The sequence below is a fragment of the Citrus clementina genome, unplaced genomic scaffold (assembly GCF_000493195.1).
Source record: "Citrus clementina cultivar Clemenules unplaced genomic scaffold, Citrus_clementina_v1.0 scaffold_7, whole genome shotgun sequence".
NCBI lineage: Eukaryota > Viridiplantae > Streptophyta > Magnoliopsida > Sapindales > Rutaceae > Citrus > Citrus x clementina.
The window spans coordinates 19,895,908-19,905,779 of NW_006262075.1; the positions used below are offsets into that span (position 1 = coordinate 19,895,908).

Genomic DNA, 9,872 nt, shown 5'->3' on the forward strand with positions numbered 1-9,872 from the left:
ATAAAAAGATAAGGGAAGAGGGATTCAAACACCGAGATTTTTACGTGGTTCGGCCAACCTCGCCTACGTCCACGCCTCCAAGCTTTCCGGGCTTGAGGATTCCACTAAGCAAGCCTCAAAGGCTTCAAATGCTTACACTTGACTTCCAAGGTGTCAATGGACCTTTACAACAAGAGATTATCCCCAATCTCTTAACCCAAGTGTATCCCAACACTTACAATCACTCAAAGTAAAAGATTACAAACTGTTTTGCCTCTCACAATATATAAGATTACACAATGATGCTTAATATGTGAATAGATGAAGCAAGAATGTGTTCTAAGCTCTATGAAGATTGTATTCTCGGATATTAGCTCAAATGGTTGTGTTGTGATCCTCTTCTTTGAATTTGAATGAGCTTATTTATATTTAGAGCTGAAAATCTAGCCGTTACAAACTGTCGGACAGAAAACAGTTCGCCGTTAACCATAAACGGTTAACTGTTTCGGTTGGTCAAAGTTACCGTTGGGCCAGATTTCAAATAAACGGTTAGCTGTTTAGGATTGCCCTGTCGCCGTTAACTTCTAGAGACCTGCAAGATGAGCATTTGTTATCCATTTACGCTAAACGGTTAAGGACTTGCATGAAGTAACGTTTCTGGATATTATCGATTAACCGTTTGCAATAAACGGTTAGCCGTTTGTCTCCAGTAACCTGCAAAATGAACATCAGTTAATTCGTTTTCATTTAGCGGTTAAGGGATTGCATAAAGTGGCTTCTCTGGGTATTATCGGTTGACCGTTTAAAATAAACGATTTGCCGTTTGGCTCCAGTAACCTGCACAACAATTTAGCCTTATCAGTTTTCGTTAATCAATGCCAGAGGAGGACAACCTTCAATTCTGGACGTTATCGGTTAACCGTTTAAAATAAACGGTTCACTGTTAGGTTCCAGTAGCCTTCCCATCTTGGGTGTTTTCCGTTAAACATAAACAGCTAGAGCTTAGGCAATATGTTGCTCTCTGGTGCTAATCGGTTAACCGTTTAAAAGAAAAAACAGTTTACCGTTAATTTCTAGTAACCTCCCCATCTTTTGTGTTTTTCGTTTTTCATAAACGGTTAGAGGTTTAGGAAATGTGTTGCTCTCTGCCTTTAATCGGTTAACCGTTTTAAATAAACGGTACACCGTTTATAACCAGAATTGCAATTTTAAACGAGTTTTTGCGGAGAATCTCTTCCTAATTTGAAAATCCATCTTTTATGAAGAAATAAGCCAATGATTAAAAGGGCTTTCGTTTATTAAGAAATAGCTCCAATATTTTTGTCAAAATACATTTAAAATTTGTTATCATCAAAATCAATATTATTAACATATTAATGTTAACACCGCACACATCAGTATGAATGAGCTGGAGTGGCTTCCGAGCTCTTGAGTTTGAATCCTTTGGAAAGCTCTTTCTGAACTGCTTGCCAAGTAAACATCCTTCACAAAGTTGATCAGGGTGATTGATGTATGGTAAGCCTTTCACCATGTTCTTCTTAGATAGTAGCTCCAGTCCTCCAAAGTTGAGATGCCCATATCGAAGATGCCAAGTCCAGGATTGATCTTTGTGATAGGCTTTGAGACATTTTGTAACATCATTTTGAATATTTAAAGGAAACATTCTACTCTTCGACATTCTCACATTTGTAATTAGATTTCCTTTGTCATCTCTTAGGAAAAGACTATAATCTTTTAAGTGAATATCATAGCATTTTTTCTAAAAGTTGACCCAAACTAAAGATGTTGCTTTTCATATTGGGCACATAGTAAACATTCGAAATTATTTGGTGACTACCATCTTTTGCACGAAAAAGAATGTTACCTTTACCCTTCACTGGTACTTTTGAATCATCTCCAAAAGCAATATTGCCATTCACAGATTCACTTAGTTGCACGAACATGCTTTTGTTTCCACTCATATGATTGCTAGCACATGTGTCAAGATGCCATGTATTTTCTTGACCTCCACTTGTGTCATTGCATGCTAGTAAAAGTGTGTCAACTTCACCATTTTTCTCTTCAGCATAGTTCACTCTCTCCTCAATTCTGGTGCTTGGAGCTTTGCATTCTGAAGCATAATGCCCAAACTTTTGACAATTATAGCACTGTACTTGAGATTTGTCATACCTCGATCTTGGATTGCTTTTGCCTCGTCCTCTGCTTGAGCTTTCTCCTTTGGCATAATTGGAGTTGTTGTTGAAATTCCAACCTCATCCATGACCATGACCTCTACCTCGTCCTCATCCTCTACCTCGGACATAGTGCATTCTCTCGTTGTCAGAGCTTTCTTCTCTTTTCTTTGGATTGACCTCCATCTTGAGAAGTTGTTCTTAGATTCCTTGCTTCTTTTTTAGTTTTTCTTCGTACGCTTGCAACCTTCCTTGAAGTTGCTTGATCGTCATATCCTCTAGATCTCTTATTTCCTCAATTGTCACAACAATATGGTCAAACTTCGAGTCTACTAATCGAAGTATCTTTTCAATGATCCTTACCTCTTTTAACTCCTCGCCATTTCTTTTTAATTCATTAGAAACAGTCACAACCCGAGTAAAGTAGTTAGAAATTGACTCTGATGCCTTCCTGTGTAAGGACTCAAATTCTCCTCGTAATGTTTGGAGACGAACCTTCTTAACTTGCTCCGCTCCTTTGTAAGAGGTCTCTAATTTCTCCCATGCTTCTTTTGAGGAGGTTGTACCAACAATCTTTTCAAAAGCATCTTCATCTAATGATTGAAAGATGAGATGCTTTGCTTTATTCTCTTTCTTCTTCAAGTCTTTTAAATTCTCCTTTTGCACCACAGTTAAAGTGGTTTCATTTTCTGGCACAATAAAGCCTTTCTCCACGACATCCCATACATCATGTGCGCCCAATAGAGCCTTCATTTTAATACTCCAATTGTCAAACTTACTTCCTTTTAATTATGGAACTTGAAATGACATCATACCACCGTTTGCCATAACTCACAAATTGAGTGAGAATTTAGAGATTCTGAAAGCACAGATGGATCCGGCACGTCGAAAAACCTTAGGAAGGACTCGAGTCAACTTTCGGTCAACGGTCAACACTGGTAAACGGTCAACATCGGTCAACGGTCAACACCGGCTTGGTAGTCTTGGTTCGGTCCGGATTGGTTCAGCTCGAGTTGGCTTGGTTCGACTTGATTCGGTTCAGCTCGGCTCGGCTTGGTTCAGTTCGGCTCAACTTGGTTCAACTCAGTGAGTCGACTTAGCTTCAAGACAAAAAACTTCAGGCGGCAAGTGTGGGCGCTTCCGGTCTCGGATCGGGATGATTTTTGCGGCGTCACATTCCTATTGTCGAGATCTTCGATTTGATAGCTACATGACTATATATAGCATCAAGCACTAGCTCTGATACCACTTTGTTGGAGAATTTACAAATAAAACACAAAAAACACACTATTTTTTTATTTCTTCAACAACACTCACCAATTACAACTCTTATTTTTCACTCTCTATACCTTAGAGATTTTGCTACTTCACTTGATGATTAAACCAAAGGGGAGGGGGTATTTATACATGAAACAAACTAATCACAACCATTCATTTATTCAACTAATACACAAATCCTTACAATCCATTAAAACATACCGCTCACCTACTTCACCAACCACACCTAACACACCTAACACAAATAATTCAAACCTCACCAACCATACCTACTCATGGAACTTTCCATGAGTTGGGCTTGAATTTATTCATCTTGGATCAAGTTTATGATCCAACACAAACTACATACAGATACTCTTATCTTCTTCAAATTTAAGCTTTTGATTAGTGAAACCATGATATCAAAGTAGGTTTAGCCTTTAAATACATGTAACTGTCTGTCTTGATATGTACTTATGTTAGGCCCTTGTCTAACAACGTCAATTTTTGGAACTAGTGATTCAACTAATAAGATACCGTGTCCAGACTCGCACTGCTCGTCTTAATCAGTATCACAAATTTTGTATCAATCAAACTTGGCTCAATCTCTTGAATTAGCGCCTATTTCGATCGCGTCCAATCTGATAGTTTAAGTTTTATTTCGTCTTATGTTTTGTTATCTGAACGCACTGATGTATAGAAAATAATATTACGAGTCTTGTGGTCCTATGTTTTCCATTAACTACTTAATTAAGCTTTTGTTTTAAATTGCAAAAGATAGCCAACCGCTCTTACGGATGGTGATGGGAGTAATTATTATTATTGTCGAATAAACAAATAACAACCTTGAGACCAAGCGGATAATATTAATTAATTAGGCACATTTTAATTAATCAATAAGTTCATAAAATTATTAATTATAAATGTAATCCTTATTTCTGATAATATCACGCGTTCACAACAATTCAACCAATCAAGTAGATTGAACATGTTAGGTGATTTTAGGCTTTGCTCAATCTCAAAAGCTAGTTCGAAGAGTGGCACTTTTCCTCATAGGCTCATACATATTATAGAAGTCCATAAACTTAACTGATACTTAAAAATTAATTTGAATGCTATATTCAGAGTTTAGGATTTCCTCATGTTTGTATAATTGACCCCAAGATCAATTCTCAGCCAATGTGAAAATATGCCCTTTAACTTTAGGGAATTAGCTAGCTAAGAATTTCAATAAATAATCAAAGACAATGAGTTGGCTGCATTCATTGTACCCTTTAATTTGCTCTTTAGAAAGATTCCGAAACGGCTAATTTTGAACAAATATTTTAAAGTAAAAATTGAACAGATATGGCAGTGTGCTTTCGTAATGAGTTGGCTATGTTTAATCCTGAGCCTGGAATAATCCCGTAATATAAATCATTTGAGGACGTATTAATGAAAGAATCTTATCAATAAAGAAATTTAGATTTTTTACTTTTATTGTACCGATAAAATGTTAAAAAAGGATAATGATTTATGATTTATGACTAGTGGATAGCTCATGACACCTAGAGAATAATTTTTTTTGGGAAAAAACTCTTATAAGACCATATTTATTTGAATACATACTTCAAAATAAAATGAAAAAAAAAAAGACAAGAAACGTATGAACATAGAGTGCAATTTTTTTGTGGAAGATATTTTATTTAGTTCATGATCATAAAATTGTCTCAAATAGTTAATTATCTTTGGCTTTCATATATGTTAATTAAGGTTGTCTCAAATAAAATTAAAATGGAAAAATGAGGACTACACCCATTGTTTAGAGAAACTAAGAGAAACTCTTATGTTCTAAAATAGGTCTAAATCCTATGCAGTTATAACAGTGTTAAATTTATATATTATTTTACTATTCTAATCATAGTTTTGATGTTAGTCATAAAATTTAAATATTTTGAGAATATAAATCAAATAAAATAACTTATATACCCATAATGATTAAATTAATTTAATAATGAATTGTAACCTATGGCAAAATATTAATTGATTTCGAAATGTTTGAACCTTTTGTTCGTTTCTTTTTTATTTTTTAATTTTATATCATTTATAGTATAAAAGAGGTTTTATCATTTCAATTAGATGGTGCCCACAATTTTTTTGTTCAAGCTTAATTAGATATTATATTAATAAAATCTCTTATATTGAAAATAGGAAGTCATTTAAAGTTCATACACGCTCACAGACCGAGAAGGGATAGTTAGACTTAATAATAATTACGAAATATTATATCATTTAGACCTTTAAATTCAAATTTAAACTTTTGGATCAAACTACATGCAGATACTCTTATCTTCTTCAAACTTAAGCTTTTGATTAGTGAAGCCATGATATCAAAGTAGGTTTAGCCTTTAAATCCATGTAACTAACTGTCTTAATATGTACTTATGTTAGGCCCTTGTCTAACAACGTCAATTTTTGGAACTAGTGATTCAACTAATAAGATCCCGTGTCCTGACTCGCACTGCTCGTCTTAATCAGTATCACAAATTTTGTATCAATCAAACTTGGGCTCAATCTCTTGAATTAGCGCCTATTTCGATTGCGTCCAATCTGATAGTTTAAGTTTTATTTCGTCTTATGTTTTGTTATCTGAACGCACTGATGTATAGAAAATAATATTACGAGTCTTGTGGTCCTATGTTTTCCATTAACTACTTAATTAAGCTTTTCTTTTAGATTGCAAAAGATAGCCAATCGATTTTACGGATGGTGATGGGAGTAGTTATTATTATTGTCGAATAAACAAATAACAACCTTGAGACCAAGAGAATAATATTAATTAATTAGCCACATAATAATTAATCAATAAGTTAATTAAATTATTAATTATGAATGCAATCCTTATTTAGGATAATATCACGCGTTCACAACAACTCAACAAATCAAGATTGAACATGTTAGGTGATCTTAGGTTTTGCTCAATCTAAAAAGTTAAATCGAAGAGTGACACTTTCTCTCATACATACTATGAACTGATTATAAAAGTTCATGAATCTAACTGATACTTAAAATTAATTTGAATGCTATATTCAGAGTTTAGAATTTCCTCATGTTTGGATAATTGACCCCAAGATCAATTCTCAGCCAATGTAAAAATATGCCCTTTAGCTTTAGGGCATTAGCTGGCTAAGAATTTCAATAAATAATCGAAGACAATGAGTTGGCTGCATTCATAGTACCCTTTAATTTCCTCTTTAGAAAGATTCTGAAACGGCTAATTTTGAACAAATATTTTAAAGTAAAAATTGAACAGATATGGCAGTGTGCTTTCATAACAAGTTGGCTATGTTTAATCCTGAGCCTGGAATAATTCCCGTAATATAAATCCTTTAAGGACGTATTAAAGAAAGAATCTTATCAATAAAGAAATTTAGATTTTTTAATTTTATTGTACCGATAAAATGTTCAAAAAGGATAATGATTTATGATTTATGACTAGTGGATAGCTCGTGACACCTAGAGAATAATTTTTTTTTTTTGGGGAAAAACTCTTCTAAGACCATATTTATTTGAATATATACTTCAAAATAAAATGAAAAAAAAGAAAAGAGAAACGTATGAATGTAGAATGCAATTTTTTTGTGGAAGAAATTTTATTTAGTTCATGATCATAAAATTGTCTCAAATAGTTAATTATCTTTGGCTTTCATATATATTAATTAAGATTGTCTCAAATAAAATTAAAATTGGAAAATGAGGACTACCCCCATTGTTTAGAGAAACTAAGTGAAACTCTTCTTATGTTCTAAAATAGGTCCAAATCCTATGCAATTATAACAGTGTTAAATTTATAGATTATTAATTATTTTACTATTCTAATCGTAGTTTTGATATTAGTCATAAAATTTAAATATTTTGAGAATATAAATCAAGTAAAATAACTTATATACCCGTAATGATTAAATTAATTTAATAATTAATTGTAACCTATGGCAAAATATTAATTGATTTCTAAATGTTTGAACCTTTTGTTCATTTCTTTTTTATTTTTTAATTTTGTAATCATTTATAATATAAAAATACGAGCTCTTTTATTAAAAAATTATTTGATTCTGTTATATTTTTGACACATAAGTTTATGGGTATTAAAAGTTTCATCCTTTTGTTCTTTTCTTTCTTATTTGTTTGTTATAATGTATGTGAAATGTTGCTAAATGGGATCTGGTTTTGTTGGTATAATGAGTTGAACAAAAGAAAATTTTAAAACTTCTATTCAAGTTTATTTTATTTAAGCTATTCTAAAAATAATGATGCTAATGTCCATTGTTACTGTGCTCAGGTGCCTAACACGAATGTTTTGTTAATTCATTATATAATTCATTATTAGATTAATTTCATCGTAAACATATATACATCATTTTACTTTATTTATATTCTCAAAATACTAACATCAAGATTAGGAATAGAATAATAAAATGATATATAAAGTTAATATTATTATACTGACAGGGAGGATTAGATGTATTTTAAAATATAAGAGAGGTTTAAAATAATTTCTCCAAACAATAAGGGTAATACTCATTTTCCCAAATTAAATTTCAGGTCTACAAATTACTTACCTCAAAAACATTTGGGCCAATGTTATAAAATATAATAAATCTATAGGCAATAGTTTGTATTATTTATGCTTTCATAAAATTAAGTAGTGAGTTAGATTATATGTGTAAATTAATTAATCTCTCATTTTCTGGCACTGGCACTATGGTGGATTTACCTTCCTCTATAGCAATGTGGCAGTAAATGCAATAACCTTTGACCATGCTATGCCCAGTACTCAACCATTCAGCGCTCTCTCTCTTCAATTTATTCAAGATAATAATTTATTAGCTCCTTTCTTCTGAATTCTGTTTCTTATCAAAATCAGAGCCTCGTAGTCATCTTCTGTGGTTTCAACTTTCCATCAGGTATTGTCTTCTTTCTCGCTCTCTCTATCTATCAAATAACCTAAAAAGGGAAATTTAATTTCCCTGCAATTTCGTTTTGATTTATGATTAATTGTCATACATTTTCTAAATTTATTTTGAAATAAGCAAATCGATTCAATAGAATTTGAATAATCCTTTTTCTTTTTTTAATTGTTTAGATTAAGGTGGAGAATTGAATCAAGAATTTTTTTTCTTTATTATTAATCGAATTATTGTTTATGTTGAGAGTTGAACCTTCTATAAGTTAGACTCAACCCACCCCAAGACCTAATTCTATTCCAAGACACAAGAACTAATTCCAGTAATAATGATCAAGAACAATGAGAAACAGAGACAAACACAGAAAAATTAAGTGGTTCAGCACTTGATTATGGTGCCTACATCCACTGATGAAACAAGCCTTAAGCTTTCACTATATCAAGTTGAAGAGTTGCAGAGAACTTAATATGAACTCAGAGAATACAAGCAATAAACTTTCTCGCTCTTTCTAGCTCTCTACTTTGCATGATAAGATGCTTTAAGAATGTACCAGAACTTGCCTTATAAGGTTGGTTTCTGGGTTGGTTAGCCACCAGCTGGCTCTCGCCAAAAACATAAGAACCATAACCGCCAAACCTACCTGAGTTGCATGCAGGTGTATGCGTAAGTGACTCCAAAACGACAGCAACATCGCGTCGTCTTGAAGTGCTTTAATTCTGTTTAATCACGTGTGTTGCACGTGTCTGAGTTAATGGTTTTGAATGACATTATCGCCAATGTGGGTTTGGCTTCAACAACACAGCAAATGACAAATCATCTGAACATTCTTCCTCAAAACAACATGTCAGTTGATTTAATTCTAGTTCATATTTAGAAGTTTTGTGACTCAAAATTCTATTTTATCACCAGTTCAATCATTGTTCTCCCCCCCCCCCCCCCTTCTTTTTTCTTTATTAACGAATAGATCTCTTTACTTATATGACTTAGATGTCTTGTATTTCTCAAAAAAGTGAAAAAAAGTGAAATAATGTCATTAGATAGTTGTACTTTATATAGATATCCTACATACTCTAATCTTAATTTGCTTACTTTGCAGAGGATCCATCGCTCATACTTAAACCCTAAAGACTTCACTTTCCCCATCATCATCAATCCAAACTGACATGTCAAGCAACATTAACAAGCCATCACAATTTTCTTATGGAAGCTCAACTGAACTCTGCAGTATCAATTCTGCTGCAGTTTTTTTAATGGATTATGATGATGAACAAACTCTCAGATTTCTTCGCCTTGGAGATTTTTCTGTTGTTCTCATCATGCAAAAATGTAGCCCCATTATGATGATTACATGTACTGTGGGTGAGCTTCAATGGTCGATAACGAAGGATGCTCCTGTGATTAGAGTTGACACAAGAGGCTTTGGATTTGCAATGCCGGGGCTCTTATATGGCTTGCAATTTTCATCTTCCTGCCAAGAAGCAATGATGGACACTCTTGAAACAATTTTCATAAAATTTGCTGA

General features: G+C 33.1%; 1 pseudogene; it reads right to left on the reverse strand.

Moving 5' to 3' along the window:
* Nucleotides 1-597: 597 nt before the first annotated feature.
* LOC112097028 lies at nucleotides 598-9,455 on the reverse strand (annotated as a pseudogene).
* Nucleotides 9,456-9,872: the final 417 nt, after the last annotated feature.